At 39.3% G+C, this 18,611-nt stretch overlaps 1 protein-coding gene across 31 annotated transcripts in view; it reads right to left on the bottom strand.

Annotated features, from left to right (window-relative positions):
- The window catches only part of LOC100702788 (neurexin-1a), a 248,608-nt gene that overhangs the window by 45,779 nt on the left and 184,218 nt on the right, over positions 1–18,611 (bottom strand). The window lies entirely within an intron of this gene.

The following is an 18,611-nucleotide window of genomic DNA, read 5'->3' as shown; positions in this document are numbered from 1 at the left end:
TTGCAGTCTTCAAAAAAACAGAAATAAAAAATAAAACACAAATATGCATCCTGTGCATTGTGTCTTTTGTTGTGTCAAAAATCACTTCAGGCAATTATAGACTTATTTGTTAAGTTTTCCCTTGAGCTGCATATGCTGTTTGCCGGCTGATGCCCTCTGCACGATGCTGACATCTGGTTCTTTAAAGTACAATAAACATGCAGTATGCTATTTATTTCATTCACCCATTCATCCATCGCACAAACACATTCAGTCCTGAATGGTATGACTGAATGTGAGCCCTTTGTTAGGCTGAATCAGTGCTTGAACACTGGCATCTTTACAGTGACTTTCATAAAAAAACACATAAGCGCAGAAAAATCAAGCGAAAGTCTCAAAGGAAGTTTTATCCAGCTTAGCCGCAGACTCCTTCACATGATTGATTCACGTGATGCCTATCAATTCTAATAAGCTCTGTTACAGTTCATGATCGAAGTCCCTGAATCCTACTGCTTAATCCAGCTAAGATGAGAGCGTATGTTGGTGCAGCTTCTCTCTCTCTGCTTAGGAGCTGCAGTGAAAGGAGCATCTGGTTGGAGGCTCAACCTACTGTAGCAGCACAGCACTCTGCATGTCATTATCCAGTCAGCATAGCCAATACTACACTGCATCCCTAACGTGCCCATATGCACAAACTGCTTTTTCAAGACCCCACCCCCCACCCATACCAGTGCGCACACACACAAACACACACAAACACACACACCCTTACAGAGCCCAGATGCCTTAAAGTGCAGAATGAGTAGAGCGTGTCTCAAGAGCCAGGAGCTAAAGTGCAATTAAAACCATTTGTAATGTGTCACACCACGTTACCAAAACTAGGACAATTGTATGCTTTGTAATGTAATTTCAACAGATTATATAATCTAATGCATTAAAGCTACAGTAGCAAAACAATTTACTGACTGCTTGCAGGCCTAAACACCAATGGAGAAAAAAAATGAAATCTAGATGGCAACAGCGACACCAGCTCGTCTCGGGTTTTTTTTTAGAACTCAATGAAGGGATGATCTTTATATACTTGTTAGTACTCAAATCTTGTGGTAGTTGTAATCTGTCCTGCATTGCATCCTCTTGAAAGAATTCAGCAAGAGTCACAGAGACTGCAGGCCCTCAGCAGAGATAAATGTAGCTAGAGAGACAGGACACACAATGACCTCTCGCTAATGTGGATATTACTTTATTTTAAGCACTTGCATATAGTGTGAAATCTAACATGAAACTAGAGTTTTTCATTTCAAAGGGGCGAGCACGCACTCAACAGACTAATTCTGGAGTTTTTTTAGTGTCATTGCTCTTAGAAAAAGAGAGACAGAAAAAATGTTTTAATGGACTGACCAACCCAATTAAAATCCTTCTTTTAATAGCCTCCTTCAATTGACTTCTAATGCTCCCCATGGTCTTGTTAATAAATTTACTGCATTTAGTCACAAACTGCCAACTCAAATTTCCCATAGCATAAAAAAAAGCCTTGAAAGAGATGAAGGGATAGATGAAAGCGAGTGGAAGACAAAGGACAGAAACCACACCATCAGATTTAGGAAGTCAAATGTCAGATAAAAGATAAGAGCTTGAGTATTCAAACTGAGTAAATGGAGAGCCTTTTTTGACATGGTTTCTCCCATATTAAAGTAATTAACTTTGACTGTTATTGCCTCCGCCTTCTGAGGATTTGCTTTAACGCCGCTATTATTTTTTTTTCCCGAAATAATAATAATGCATTACATTTCAGCATTTCTTAAAATTCGATCAACTTAGACAAGCAGTTTCTCAGTTTAGTTCAGCAATGAGAGGAGCTTAATCCTGGTGCTCTAATAGGGTGCAGGCTTATGTCAGAGAGTGATTGATAGCTGCTTACATAAACTCAACCCATTACACCCTGCAAAATTTTGGGGCTGCTCACTTGGTAAGTGCTGCTCCCCACAGGGCTGCTCCCCTTGAGAACATACTGTACGGTGCACACATCTCACATCCGAAGAACTCAGCCCTGCCTGACACTCGGCACGCCGCCTTGATTAATTGCTCATCAAGCTGCAATAGAGTTTAATTAACTGATGAAGTTGATCCACCATTCTCCTATAATCTGCTCTTTTTTATGCTTCTCATCCTTTCAGCTGGAGGGTGGTGGAATAGCTTCAGAAATACTCAGGGTGTCAGTTTCTTGTTAAAACTCCCCATCTGCCCTCATTTTACCACCACCGAGATTCTTGCAGCGCTAACCATAAAGCTGCAAAACACTCTACAGACCGACTCGTTTTTATCGTTATTTTTTCACAAATTTTCAGTAGCACGGAGAAGCATAATTCTTAAGTATGTCAACAAAACCACATTTGAACAGATATATGCGAAATTCAATAAAACTACCTTAATGGCGGCTTAGATAAAACTTACTTAGCGGTCTTGGTAACAGTGCTCTCATAAATAATACATCAATAAATAAATAAACCATACTTTCCCATTAATATTCCCGGTGAAAGAATATAGTGTGTTGCTCATAATCTGCCTGAGGATCAAGCAGATCAGGCAGAATGATCCACTGACGTTTGAAATAGTTTACTGAAGTGAGTTTATTTCCCCGACCCACGTAAACAGAACGCGAGTGAGAAGTGATATTTGAGATGGTGTTGGGCCTCCTCTCCAATCTCGGCAAAAATGAACACCGCGGTGTAAGCCGTCCTAGTGTTTAGCTTGTTTATGAGTCATTCACGATGACAAGCATTGTGCACCCGTCACATTTCATATCTCACAAGTCTGACGCCACGGCACTGCAACACATCTCCCTTCAGTGCACATGTCTACGAGGGCTCCGTTGGCAGGTGGGAGAGCACCTCCGTCATTCCCTCGCTGTGTCAGATGTGTGTACACATGCTGAGGGGCTATTACGCTCTTAATGTAGAAGCTAAATGTCTTAATGCAGCTAAGGCAGGCAGCCTGTACTGTTCACCTTATCTTTTAATTACCTCTGAGTCTTGGCTTCTCCCCTTTTTCTTTTTTTTTTCTTCTCAAAGCTTGGTTAATGAAATTACACAAGTAATGGAATAATTAGGAGATAGAAAATGGATTTTTTTTCCTTGAAGCATGTGGTCCATATACTTTAGATTATGCAATAATTCAATGATATACCTGCGTTTATGGATACAACATATACAGACACACAAACAAGTGTATATTTAATGACATACATTATTTTTTTAGTGCTGTGACTTCACAAAAAAGAAAGTGCTGTAAATACACACATACAAAAAGGAGATTTTATCCTGGTAGAAGCACCGTATGATACATTAACTTCCTAATATCTCAAACAATTTAATGACGTTATGGACTGTGGCAAAGCAATTGTCTCCAGTCGGGCCTGCATATTCAATTTTATTTTATGCTTTGATCTTGTGAAAACCTCTTTGTCTCTCTCTTACAGAAACACACACACACCTTATATCTATCTTTATCTATCTTTAGAGTATTTATTTCTATTTGCACAAATAGCCTGATGTGCAGCTGCTAATATTGTGATGAAAACATGACACTACCAATCACACATTAATATCACCGAATGGAAACAATTTAAACAATTTTAAGTCTATTAATCAGATATTATTATCTAGTAATCATATTTTATACACAAAGTCAAAAATAAACTCAATAAATAAAAAAAACCTTGACATTTATTGACAATGCATGATGCATACTGTGTGCTTTTCTGTATTTTCATTATGTTTATAGGCCGTGTGTGTGAAAGCCAAGACACTAAACCTCACCGTTTACATTTACACCTCTTCACCTTAAACCAAATGCAGGAAACTGGTTTTCTGTTCTCCTTACATCTAAATACCACTGCACCACACTTAACAATAAATCACCCGTGTAGATGAAATTAAGAGGCGCAGTGCATTAAAGATATTTAACTGCCTTGATAAGAAACTACAGCTATGCATAATTTAAACAAAAAGGATATAGTATACCACCGTGCCTGGCATAATAAGGAAAAAAACCTGTTAACCACCTGCATGGCCTCACAGGCATACCAATTTACAGTATATATTTATAACAGAGCTTTCTGTATTTAAAAAAGGTGGAGGTAAGAATATATATCCTTCCTATTATCTCCACCAACTGTGGATACACTTCATAAAGGCTCGAAGATAACATTTGCCTATTTCTAAGCTTAATGTAAGCCAATGGAGTAAATGCTCTCACATAGCTTCTAAAACTTGAAACAAAGTCGTTCTGCAAGGTTCTCCTCCCCCTTCATTTAACCACTGCCTTAAAGAATCACCAGTGTGGCGAGGTATAACTGCATCTGCTGGAAGTTGTGTTTTTTTCAAAATCAAGTCCGCCAGCTAAAGTGCCTAATTATCTGTGAAGTTGGCTTGAAATTGTTTCCATTGCTAGGAGACTCTATCAAGCCGGTTTCTGTGGGATAGCTTTGCAAAAAACTAAGTTAATAAATCATCAAGCCAGCTCTAGCAGTGGCTGAAAGGCATGTGCTGAGAGAGTAGCAGGAGACATAAGGCTCGTCATGACCCTGTGCCTTCTCGGCTGACTCTGTATGGCTACAAATCTTTTTGTTGTGTTGCGTCTCTCTCTCCCCTCCCGCGCACTGCGCTCTACCGGGGCGGAGTCATGACGGCTCCAGCCCCTGGCTCGGACACCTGCAAGCAATCGTCTCATCACCACGCTCACTTCTTAAGGCGGCTGCTGAGAGTGCTTCTTCGCTGGATTACTGTGTAACACTTGTCAGTGTCATTGCAAGTCTGAGCTTTTTCCCGAGTTTCTTTCGTGCCGCAACTCACAGGTTCTTCCTCCCTGTGCCAGATTTCTCGCCAGCCTGAGGACCGCCGTTTGGTGAGCTAAAAGCCGGAGTCCAAGCTAACCTGAGCTTCAGTGAAGGATTGTGTACATAGCCCGTTCCCTTCCCGCGCCTGTGTTCCCCGGAGACCCCCTTCCTGTGCCCCCTCACCTGTATATATCCGCACCTGGTGTCTGTGTGTAAATAAATTGTGAACTTTAGTGACAGTCTGCCTCCGAGTCTCTCCTGAGCCTGACAAGGCTATTGTACAATTACAAGAAAACATTCACTTAAAGCTTCAACACAATACAGCCGCAATTTGTTTGTCAAATGCACCAAAGAAATATGTAAAATGATCAATTTTTCACAATTTGTTGGCGATTAGAGACTGTACAATCAGCTGGAAGAAGTTAGCCAGTTGCACTTTTCAAACGGCACTGCTGGTCTTTTACTTAAATGACATTTGCTGTCTGTCTGAGCTCTTTCTCTCACTCCATCTTTTGCCTCTCGTGACACATTCCATCAAGGGAGGTCAACAGATATCTGAAATTTCGTTCTCTCTCACTCAAAGAAATCAATTCAGGTTTCAGGTGATTCTCCTGTCTGTCCACTTATGACAGCTGGCGCGCAGTCAGTGTGAATTGACCTTCATCTCTGTCCTCTCCATCAGGACTTCCTGCGTGCCCCTGAGCACAGTCCGGCTCACTTCGTCTGTACAATTCATACCGCATGGCTTTCTGGCTAAAAAGAATCGAATATTATTAAGTGCACATCTGGGAAGAATGGTAAGGGTTTTTTTTAAAGTATAAGTCAAGTACAACTAGGGCCAGATGACTGTTATTATGGAGCACATGGCCCGAATGACCCTTAAGTCGCAAAATGTGGAGCCACAAAACTTTTTTTTGAACTCTACTCAAATTGTTTTTTCAGGAGAGCAAAAACAACAGAGTTTATTCTCTTTTTTCTGTGATACTGTTGCGAAATCAAATTTGTGGATTGTATAAGTCTTACAATACTTTGGAGCCAGTGTTATAATTTAGAAGGTTCTCACTGAGGAAGGTTTGCAGTTATAATGAGATGATTTCTCATTAATGTGCAAGCCTTTCTTTTTCTACTGAGATCTGTTCCACCATGTTTTCTCACCGTACGCACTCTTCTTGCAATTATGTGACAGGTTTGCTAATCTCGTAAAAGGTGTCACACATATCTCACCTCAGTAATCCAGAATGTAATTTTCAACACAGTTTGGTTAAAGTGTGTCACATTTCCATAATTGCCCCCATTAATTTATAGAACACTGCATGTGTCACTAGATTTCATGAATTTGTAAATATGGCACAATGGAGATGAAAGTGGGAAAAAGGTGCAGCTGATGACTATTTTCTTGGGACAGCTGAAAATCATTCTCGCTATGAAGTGCCATAAAACTCTCAAAATGGTTCTCAGTTTTCTCATAGCTCCACGTTTGGGTCTGTTCAAGATAGAAAACCCAAGTGGAACTAATACAACGAGAAAAGCTTGAGTCTGTCCTTATAACGGTCACACTGGTGGACTAAAATAACCCGACTCCCAGTGTGAAGTGGCAAGGTTGCAATCAGGGGCACATTCGCTTGCGGTTAGTGAGAGATGTAAAGATTCAGTGGGAAAATGTAATTTATGATTTGAAAAATTAAATGCAAAAAGGCTTAAAATTAAGCAAAACGTCTCTTTGGTCTTTGTTTATTTTGTAGGCATAAAAATCATAGTAATTATTGTAGGTAAATGTTGCTAAACATGTCAAACCGCATTAGCTCCTGATATATTTGTAACATATCCACCTTTATTATATATATATATATTTTTTTTTTACTTTAATTAAAATGCCATGTCACAGTTTGAATTAATCTCACTTCTATGAACTCTCCTACTGAGAAAAGAGTTTATTAAGAAAAAAAAAAGCAAAACAATCTTCCTCCTTTTGTTTTTGACAGTAGTGAAGAGAAAAGGCGTGACAAATTTATAATTATAACTAATATAATGCTGAACACTGTGGATCAACTTCTACAGAGCCAAACCTAATTCAGTGCTTGGTATGGTTTCACCTGCATTTTCTTTCCTTACACCTTGCCTTCATGAAACAGGCAGCTGGAAGCCTTATGCAATTCCGAAACCAGTACATATGTAAATGTATTTCAATTAGCCTGAAATGCTAACACATTCTATTTCTAATCTATATTTTCTCTCTCTTTTTTTGATGCAATCAAAATGTTGCACAGGGGAAATTACAATGGATGAAGAATGCATGGGACTAGTGAGCAGGAGCTACTAACTATGGAATTGGGATAATGCTGTGACATGTTTGCAGAGAGAATTCATATGGGAAAACTGTAATGTTTCCATCGCAGCCGACGAAAGGGAAGCGGAAATTATATTGCTACCCAGCGCGCACAAAACACAGAGACAATGCAATTACAACCAAATGGTTAAGATGTCTTTGTTTGGAAATGCTTTGCATTCTTGTCCACAGTTATTCAGATAAAGACATGCTCAAAGCAGTGCTTGCAAAGGAAAGCTTGTCACAATATTTGGGCTTTTGTTATACTGGCCTGTTGCAAATCCAATTCCAATTATAAAAAAAATGTCCAATTATTTATTTCTTAAGCTCTGTGAGAAAATGGCAATTAATGAATTCAGTTATCAGCTGCTAGCCTATTGGTTAGAGCTTACAAGCCCTTTGAGATTCTTGAATTAAGTTAATTAAGTGGTAAAAATGTACTAGGACATGCTCAGGTTTATTTTTCTAAGTACCCTGAAACTAACATAAGATTTCTATTTTCATGAAGGAAAAACGTATAGTTTTTTTTTAAAAAAAATTGAGGATCTGTAAACTAAAAAAAACATCAAGTGATGGAAACAACCTCAAAGCCTCCATACTGCACAAGTTCCACCGTAGTCACCTCTAAATGAGACTAGTATGTTGTCGGATTTAGAGCAGTGGATGAAGTCCAACAATTTTCAGCACCACCATTAACTGCTACTTTGAAGCTATCTTACATTTGGCACCAGAAAATAGACACGCTTGCCTGCTACACCAACAGCGCAAATTAAACTTAGGACTTGCTACTTTTAGAACGCTATCAGAAACAGAAGCGGCACCAGCCTTTTACTGAGCTGTGAACACATCAATAAAAGGTGGAACTTTGACACTGAATATACTGTTTGTAATATTCATCTGGTGTTGTTAAAGTTATTCATGACTGCTTTCTGGTTGTAATTAGAGAATTATGTTTAAATGCTCCAGACTTATCAAGCTACTTGTTGGGTATTTCATTTTTTTTTTTTTTTTGAGTCCATAACACGGAATAGTTAAGGTAATAAAAGAGCACTTTTGTTTTTCACATAACAGTTCAAGCCTCTCTAGAGTTAAGTTTCCACATTATAGACATTATAATTAGGTAACATTAAGGAAATAGCTTATCACACATTATATTTGTCATTTTCCAATACGAAAAGTCACATTTGTTAAAAATTACATTGAAAAACAATATTTTTGCTATTTTACTCATCATCTGTTTATATAGCAATTATTTAAGGTTGCCTACAGCAGAAGTTACTGTTGAATAAATTAAGAAATTATTAACTCTGAATTATTATGTAGTTTGAATCACTCCTTAAATTTTTGTACACTGTATATAAAAGCTATAAAGAGGGTTTTTTTCGAACGTAGAAATTGTTGACTTAATTATTTTTTTTCCAAAAAAAATATTTATTAATATTTGTGCAAATATTAATAAATTACTATAATTTAATCTATATACAATATCTAATATCAAACCTAAAAATCAATCCCACAGCTGTTGTTTCTAATTGAAAGCTTTCTGAATTTTTATTTTTACATGTTATTTGTTATAACACTACACACAGCTTTAGTGAGCAATTGTAATATTGGGATAATTTCTAGTAGGAATAATAAAAACACACTATCAAACAATAAAACTGAACAAAGAATGTATATTGCCAATAGATGTCATTTAACTTATTTTTGTTAAAGTGTTTTAAGGTGCATTTTTCCTTTAAGAGCACCCCAGAGTACTTGTTTCTAATACTTCCACAGAACTGGGAAACTGCCAAGCTTTAAAATTGCCACCATCAATCAAGAGGTTTTAAAGGATGCAACAAGCAATTTCATGGATGACTTTTTTTTTCCAACTTCTTCAACATTATTCCCCATCACCCGTGTGTTATTGTGGATCCTCCCCCCGCCTCAAACCCGCTCCTGCTTCTCTTTGATTCCAACACCACAGATAAAAAAGTCTCTCTGTGTTCTCTCGCTTATTCATGTCCGGTAATTTCTTAGCTCAGACTAATTTTCCTCTCCCTGAACTGAAGCAAGTTCATCATAAATGTCTGGAACAAGAAGTATTAAGTTAGAACATGGCTTACGCTTCACTTAAACCTCAAAGGAATGAACCTTGTCCTAGATACTTCAGACAAGGGAGGAGCATGAATGCGTTTGCAGTATTTTTAAAATGTAATTGCGAACACTGTTGTAGTGACTCCCTGACCTCATTTTTTTTGGACAAAGAGTGTGGATAGGGATTGGCTGCGGGTGGGGCTGTGTGCTACAATTAGGGGAGCCGAGGAGAAAACACAAAGATAGCGTTGGTGTGTTGGTGACACAGGATCGAGCCTCCCTGTTTGCCATTATATCTAATCGGTGCGCTCTAATCAATTTATTCTGTTCAGTTTAAGCAGAGAACATGACTTGCTAGCAGAAAAACAGAAAGTATTCCTTCATAAGAAAGAAAACAAAAGTAAAAAAGAATAATTATCAAATAATAAGCAAAAACTCCTTTAATATTCATTCCAAACTACAGTACAGGGCAATTCTGTGCTACTATATATATTCAGTTAAAACGGGATTAGGTACACATAAACAAAAAAAAAACACAGTCAAATTAATGGGGGAGGGGGGGCAATGTGGCAATGTGTGATTTCTGCAGCAAATAGGATATTTACTGAATAGCTGTTTTTGTCTTGTTTTCTCAGACAGTCCTCAAATGGCTGTCTGCTGCTGGCCACATGGTCTGAAAACACAAGGGAGTCTGATACTTACACAGTGCACACTAAAGACATAAGGGATCATTGTCTTTATCCCCAGGTCCAGCAGCTATTTCGGAGCAAAACTGACCCAGCATCTCTCTGCTGATGAATGTTGATATATACTGTGGAAGATTGTTAGGCAACAATAACCTGACCAGAACTCGGGAAAACTGCAAAACAGCTGGGGTATGATATGTAATTCACAGCTGAGCGATCACTAAAGACAGCAATAGGTTCCCACAAAAGCTATTTTACCATAAATTAATGAAGCAGTGTGTGGTTTGTTTTTTTTTAAACACAGACGTAAATAATAACTTGAGAAGATCTCCGAAAATTCAGAGAATTTTTTTCTATTTTTTACAGGTAAAATCTTGTTATTTTTGAATATTTATAGGTGCTAAAACTAAGGAAGTCAGTTCCACTTTCGTGTTTTCACTAGCTGAATGAACAGCCATCAACACCTGCCAGTTTCTTCTGCACACATTGCAAGAATTTAAAATTCATCTTCCCCCTTTTCTCCAATGGCAGACTGGCATTAGGGTGTCAAAGAAAATGCCGGTTAGGGCAACACAAAAAGGTGACACGTCTAGCCAGGAGCCATCATTATAAGTCATCTGAGTCAGTTTTGAACCAAAGTACTTTTTTACATTTAAAAAAAAATGCAGCAGCAGTGTTTTTCTTTTTCTTTTCTCTCTCCAGTTTAACAAACTCCCATTGCAATCAGCACTGATTTAAATTGATCCTAATCATCTCAATCAACATTGTAATGACACAACTGTATATCTAAAGATTCGAGGAGGTTAAAAAAAAAAAAGGCTCATCCAACCCACTCAATTTCAGGATTACATGCAATTATTCTCACTTGTCATTTACTCCGAGTGCAGTACGGAGCACCTGCTCAGGGATAAATGGTGTGGGTTGAGAATCTGCCAATGAGCACAATGACAGTGGTGCTGACAGCCGCTGCGGAAGGTGATGACAAGTAGAGACTAGTGACAGATACTTGGATGTTTGTCATCTCTGTGGAGCTGACCAGGCACTTTCATCTTAGCTCTCTGTGTTTTGATGCAGCCTTGTCTCTGTTTCCCTTCCCTTTCTATATAAAGATGCCACAGTGTGTAGTATATACTGGCTGGCTATGGAAAAAGACTGCAAAAACAGACAAGGTTTCACAATGATCTACCACCCTTTTAAACAGCTACTTTGTGTTTAAGTCTCTGGCAAATTATCTGCAGCTATGATCAATTGACGCTGTATATGCAGCGGTAGCTACTAGGATGAACTGCAGCAGCTTTGCCCCTTGGGATATGGCTGTTTATGCCAGCGGCTCATTCATCTTCACAGTCCTTGTTGGTCATTTGATATCCATCAATTGATTATTTTTGGAGGGGCTTGGCTTTGTAACTATGGAGCAGTGTGTAGCGATTAATTGGTTAACTAGATGAGGTATTGACACGTTTTAATTGTTGCGCTGTGAGGAAGCCAATTACATTTGCTCAAATGAGTGTGGATTGATTAAGGCAGGCTCATGGGCTCCATCAACAAGAAACTGATGGAAGGAGAAAAGTGTGTGATTCTTTGGGTGCAGTTGTTGATTTCTGAGATGATTTAGCACCTTCTAATGAGACAAGGTCACCTTGCCCCCGGCCTTTTAGGTCATTCTGTAACTGCTTTCTGACATCCTCACCAACAATTGCAACTTTTAACTACTCAAGGAGTGTAAAACTCACCAAAGCCTGGGTAGTTTTGCTATTAGTATTTGTTTACCAGTTTGCAACCCTCCATACCATCTAGCATTTGTGAAATTGGTGGCCTATTTTCTGGGCTGTGGCTGAATGTTTGCTAGCCTACCGGTTACAGCACATAAAGGAGCTGCTCTTGCTGGTAGTGAAATTAGAACAGGGCAGTCAGGTGTTACTGCAGTGCACCTTAAACCTGTCAAAGAGAATGGCCAGTACTTTTGATTTGGCCTCTCCAGAAGTTGCAGCAAGGATATCGAAAAGCGGTAATTTGCTGATACCATTTTTTTTTATCCACTGTTAACCTAATTTCTGCACACAGAAATTGCCTGTCCAGAGGGAAGGAAAACAATTCGGCCTGCTGACAGAACATGATTTGACTCCTCTAACCTCAAGGTACCACACAGACATGTGCTGTAGCCCTGCTCGTTTAAGCAAACTATTCTGACCTGTTTTACATTTGAAATAACTCACCTGGAGCACCGAGGTGAATGGTAATACACTGTATATAAAGTAGCCCTGTTATTGGAAATGTAAACTTAAAACTTGTGATATGGTCGCAACTTAGAAACATTTACATAGATAGAAAAAAGTCCTAATCTTTCTTTTCAATGAGAGTCATCAGAGGAGCCTTGATCCATACAATTTTTATCTCTGTTTCATCATGAATATGTAAACTGCAGCTATTTCTCTAGTAAAACATGATCCGTAGGGGCCAAGGCAATGTGATGAAGACTTGTGTCAGGCCAAGTGAGCTGGAACTGATGGTGCACATAATTAATGGTCTGAAATAGACTGAGAATTAGTGCTGGGCTGGGATGTTAATTGACTATGATACTTGGGCTGGTGCCTCTCAGCCTGAGGCTCTTATTCTTTTCCCCGTGCTTTGCTGTATCACTTTGCTTCAATTTTCCTGATGTCCTATTTCCCACTTCTCCCTCTGCTTTTCCTCGACTTTAGCCTCCTACTCAAGTCTCCTCTTCCTTTTTCAATCCCATTTTCCATGTTTCTTAGTCTCCCCTTGACAGTTTCCTCTACCTCGGAGGCATATGGAACTTCAAAAACAGACAAGGACAGACCTGTGACGTACACTCCTCGTGCTGATGTAGCCACCTATACAAGCTTTACAAGCCTTGGTTGTCCCTTGCAGGACAGGGGAAATCTATAATTAAGACAAAGTTGTAACACTAATAGGACTACCATGCTAACAAGGGTGGGTGCACATTTGCACACGTTGAGACAGCACTGCAAGTTTACAAAAAATAGTTGCCATGGCAATGTACTGATATCACCTGCTTAGAGTCCTCTTCCATAATTCATTTGCTCAAATAGATGACCTGTGCAGCTCTGGAGCAAGAGCGTCAGGATGACAGTGTGCTTTAATAAATATGCAAAGTGAAAACAAGGTCATAAATAAGCTGGGTTTAGCATTTCCTTCTACCACAGATTTCCCTACATACATGAACATTTTTTTTCCCACTCGTGTGTGTTGCACTACCTCGTCAAATAGTTCTTTTTGTTCGTGCCAAGGTAAAACTGTGCATACCGGAAAACACTGCACTTGTAAAAAAAAGAGACACTTCCATAAAAAATAGAGCAAACTGAAATTGCAAAGGCATAGATTTGCAGATATTTAGTCCCACGCATTGGCTCAAGGTCCAAAACAGTGGACACTTATCACAGCTTTATTGAAGTATTCTCTCTAAATGAATCAATAAGTCTGCTGACATCACAGGGGATGGTATTAAACTGTTGCTAAGACTGATGCTTGAGACTAGCAATAGTATTAATAAGGAGAAAAGCTACACTTTTCCAAGCCTTCTTAAAAATAAATTAAAAAATGTGTCCACATTAGCTCCATAACTTGTGTTTTTGTAGTTTTCCAATATTTTTTATTTGATGCATAATGGATGTTTTTTTCCTCCCCTTTTGTATAATATACACATTCAATCCAGTGATAACAGAGCAATTCCACCTGCCATCACGACCACATCGAAAGATAAAATACATCCCTGCTGAGGCAGTTCAGTTTTGATAATAGAAAATCAGACACTGCCAAAGCTTCTCGACCATCATTAATCTCCTGCCCCAGTGCCGACTCACAGGGAGTGACTGGTGATGGAGAGCGGGAGAAGTAGACGATAGAGCGGGAAGGAGAGACCGGAGTGAATGAGAGGAGTGAATTAGACAGTAAAAGAGGAAGGCACATCAAAGCGAGGCTGGGAGGATGAAAAACTCGATTACAGAGAAGACAGAAGGTGAAAAGTATAGAGTGGACTTAGATAGGCGCTAAAGAGTAAAGGAACTCTAGGCATTAAGACTAACAGCAGTAGCTGGTCTATAGGGAACCAGCTGGACTGACGGTATAAAGTCGCCCTAATCACTCCATCAGCGATTACATCATGTCCGCACATAGTAACCACAGCCATTCCAGTACCTCCCCATCACACCTCATTACGCTACCTCTCAGCTACACGCGTTGCCTCGGTGATGGTCCCTAGGACATCACACTGCCATGGAGGTCTCACCTGTCAATGCACATGAGCATTACCTCCCATATCACTAAGTAGGCTTATTGGGTAGGCAGCTGTGGCTGAAGTATCCACTGGCCAGAGTGAGTAAAGAGTGTCATTGATTTGTTGCGCTGAAGGACAGGCCGAGGTTGAAGGCCTGAGGTTGTGGGGCTGAGGCTGTGCCGGCTGTCAGGGTTTAAAGTCTGCTGGAGTTCTGAGACAGCTCAGCGTACAGAGGCATTTATCATCAGCAAGGTAACTGGCTTCTCTGAAAGCAAGTCAGGCGAAAAATGAACAGCTGCCACGGCTGCACTCACAAAGACCCCACCATTCTTTCTGCCTTTCACCAGACTTGGTTTCCAGCAACAGGAAACAAGTCAGACATATTGTCATTCAAATACATAACTGCTCACAAAGAGCCAGATTCGTCTGGCTGGAAATTAGATATCAGAACTGGAGGCTTCCGAACGTCACACTGTACACAAGACGGAAACAAAATAAAAAACGCTGAAATTAAAGAACAGACGTGCCATACATGTTTTATTACAAGAATTATAATTACCAACTGTGTCCTGCTGCCAGAGAATATTTTTAAGCCAAAACTTAAAAAAAAAAGGATAATAATTCAACAGCTATACACTTTGTGCTAACAGTTTAACTCATATGAACAAGCCATTACATGGCATCACTACATGAGGACTGGCTTTTTAGAAAGAAACTGCACTCTTTTCTCTTCCCAGCTAAAGCTCCTTTATGCACACATGCATTCAACTTGGAAATCCGGGAGATTAAAGTTTTGTACTGAAAAGGTGCAGTAGGTGTAACAGTAATCAAGTGTTTTACAACAACATACTACAAAACAGAGACTTGATAATCCCATCCTCTTTTTAAGTAGACATAGTGTGTCTGTGGTGTTGTGACTACGTATAATAGGATGCTAACATTTTCCACATGGTGCATATAAATTAGAACATTTTCGCTGTCTCCTAGTCATGTTGTTTTGTATCTCAGTGCTTTCTCTAAAACAACAGCTGCATGCTACAGCGTGGCCGGGTCTTTAATATGAAAGGATTGGCAATGTCTGACCTAATCAATCAGGTGCTGGTAAGTAGAAGCCTGTTCTATTACCACAGGGGGAGAGGGGGCATATGTATCAGTAATGCATCCGCTGACCTCCCACGTAAGATATAATTCCCGTGTGGTTATTTAACACCATTAATGATAAATGTGTATTTTACATGGCAGCATACTCCACCGCCCTCCCGTTAATTTCATCCTCCTAATTCTCTGTTATTTCACTGTGCCTTTACCCTTTTCTTCCTCTCTATGTCCAGCTCACAGTTGCCATATCTCATATTAAAGCTCAAACAGAATGTGGGCCCATTTCCCTGTGCAGTGCAGAGTGTTGGGGAGGGCTGCAGATTAAAAAGCCTTCCCCTGGGTGCGCTCACCAGGCTGTTCAGCACTGCTCGCCAGGGAGATTCACTACATACATTCTCTTTTATGGCCCTTTCCTTATTCATCATAACACAGCTTCAATTTTATTAACTTCTCCAGCCAAGCATACATCTTTCCCTGTGCCATCAGTCTTCTTCTCTCTATTTCTATCCAAACAGCACACCCCATGATGCTCATAAGCACAAGTACACAAGTGTGTACTGTTATTTGCTTCCACGTATACAGATTTAACACTAGGGAACGTTGAGTAAACGGACGCATTTCTTTCAGTCCAAGCACGTCTTTATCTTACTGTTGGGTGTTTCCCAGCGTTACCTTGCCTTGACACTGTGTCAGGCCCAGCTGATGGCCAGGACGAAATACACTGGATGTGAAAAAAGGACCACAGAGCAAAGTTTCCAAACTCTATTTTATGTCGGGCATACATTAGCACGTAGACTTGACTTCTACACTTGATTTCTAATCAGTGGCTAAAACACTGATCAGCAGAACCCAAGTAATGTAAATATTCTAGCCTGAAACATACAGTAGAGTGGGAATGCACTTTCATGGTATTGCACAGCAAAATACAGCCGACTCTGCACAGTTAGAAGATAGAGAGTCAAATCTATTTTTGGAGGGTTTTTTTCTTTCTCGTTTCCTTAGGCTGTGTAATCACAATCCCAGACACTGCAGAAAAGGCAAATTTTACTGGTCACAGTCTTGCCCACCATATGAAAAAGGAATATGCTCTTGAACCCGACGCTACAATGGCTTTAGTAGGTGGAAAAAGCAGATACATTCGATCCAATCACAGTCTCACTGGTAAGGTGATGGCACAAGGGCCATCTCAGCGTGAAAAGCTTTGATGGAGGAGCTTCACCCATATTGTATCATGAAAGTCCGAATGTGAGTCGGACAAAGGGAGGGGAAGAGGGAAAAAAATAGAAGTGGTATTCCTCTGAAGATTTTAGTGTCAAGAAAACGGACACTGTTGAAGTCTTAGGTATGATATTTACTGACCGCTTTAAGTGATGAAAAGATGCCAAGTAAAGCATGGGCTCTAATTGTGTTTACTAATTTTAGCAATGGCACTAAATTGTTCACATTCGGCATGACATTTTCTGATGCCACATGTGATACGAGTGGGTTTTAGATGTCGTTTGTGCAGTGGTTAAGCATAAAAGTAATTGGCAAATGAGATATATACATTTTAAGATCAATTAGTGCATGGTTATCAAATTAATGGAAAACAATGGAACTCTCCTGAGCTCAACCAGCTTGGATGTCGAGCGTTGGTACCACTGAAGTTTCTCCAGAAATTACACTGAGATCCAGACTCTCTAAGTGCATTCCAGTCAAATGTAAATGTATCCACCCAGGATTGTTCAGCATTTTTCTGCATGTGTCTTTCCTTCTGTCCTGACTAGTTTCCCAACCTCCTTCAAAGAAAAACATCCCCACAACATGAAGACTGCACCACCATGTTTGACTGTAGGGATGGTATTAATGAAGTGATCCTCACTGCCGGCTTCCTCACGTCTTTGGGAATTTGTAGCCAGATCGATGAATCTTTGAGTCATCAGGCCAGAGGCTTTTTTCTTTTTTTGGTCGGATACGTGTTTAGGTGTCTTTTGGCTCCCAGAGTGCTATCATCTGCCTTTTATGGAGGAATGGCTTCTATCTGTTCAATATACCAAAAAAGCTACATTTGTGGAGCGCTAAGCTAGTAGTTTCCCTTCTGTGGGATTCTCTTACTGCCACAAAGGAAATTTCCTGTTAATTCACTGTGATCACTGGACATTACTGGTCTTTTGTTCTCTATTACTCAGTTTGGTTCTGGGACCCACATGTAGGTAAGCTATAATTACCCTTATTTGGGAATATTGAAAGCTAATATTCTACCATTTCTTATATATCTTTCCAGATCAGGGCTTTGACACAATATCGTCCTGCAAGTCTGTGGACAAACTCTGATCCTCATGGCTTGATTTTCAGTCTGACATCTACTATTAGCTCAAGGCACCTTATGTTTACAGATGTGTGTCTTTCCTAATTATGTGCAATCAGTTCAATTAGGCAAAGATGCACTCCAATCATTTTGTTAATTGCCAGTGTTATAATGGTCTGCATATTTTCTTTTGCATATAATAAATATTTCAGGCTATTATTTTCAATAATCAACAAACAGTAATTTTTTGCATTTTCATTGGGGTGTATTATATGTAGCATTATTAGCAAAATAAAAACAAAAATCCATTTTAACATGAGCCTGAAACATAGCAAAATACAGAAAACAAAAAGGTTTGACAATATTATATACATTTTGGTTAATAAATGGAATTTAGCTAAATCACAAAACTACTCAACTACTACTCAGCATATTTTGATATAAAAATAACAACATAGGTTGGCAACAATGGAATAAATACTTGTTAAATTCAGAAATGATATTCTGGTTCCATTCAGAAAGAATTATCATGACTATTGTGTTTTTGCAGCTTTCAATTTACGGGTAATATAGTAAATTGTCATCTGCTATATGCAGTAAGTGGTAAGTAGTGAGCTAAAATGCAAAATAATCTTACTATAACTCAAAGTCTTTGTATGTGCTTGTTTCTTTGGATGCCAACTCATCCCATGTGATCAGAAGTTGAGCAACCAACTTGCCACCCAGTTACATCGTATACTTCAGGAAGTTTTTATCTATATCAGATATCATGATGCCATCATGTTGCCCAGCAACCACATAGCAACAGGCTAACATGATTTCTTTTTAGCACCAATAACACCTTATAAAAATCACCATATCATTTTTATTTCACCACAATAACATCTAAAATATATCCTTAAAACTTCTGCTATGCCTTTAGGTTGCTTGGCAACCACCATAGGAACTTACTAAAATGACATGGTTTTTTTTTTTTTTGCCTTTATGGACCCAGAACACCTTCTAAAAGCAGCCTCTTGTTTTGATTTCATGACAATGGTGTCTCATTAATATTTACAGGGTCA

The sequence above is a fragment of the Oreochromis niloticus genome, linkage group LG13, assembly GCF_001858045.2.
Source record: "Oreochromis niloticus isolate F11D_XX linkage group LG13, O_niloticus_UMD_NMBU, whole genome shotgun sequence".
In the NCBI taxonomy this organism is placed as follows: domain Eukaryota; kingdom Metazoa; phylum Chordata; class Actinopteri; order Cichliformes; family Cichlidae; genus Oreochromis; species Oreochromis niloticus.
The sequence above is the reverse complement of the archived record's forward strand: the minus strand, read 5'-3'. Positions and strand labels throughout refer to the sequence as shown.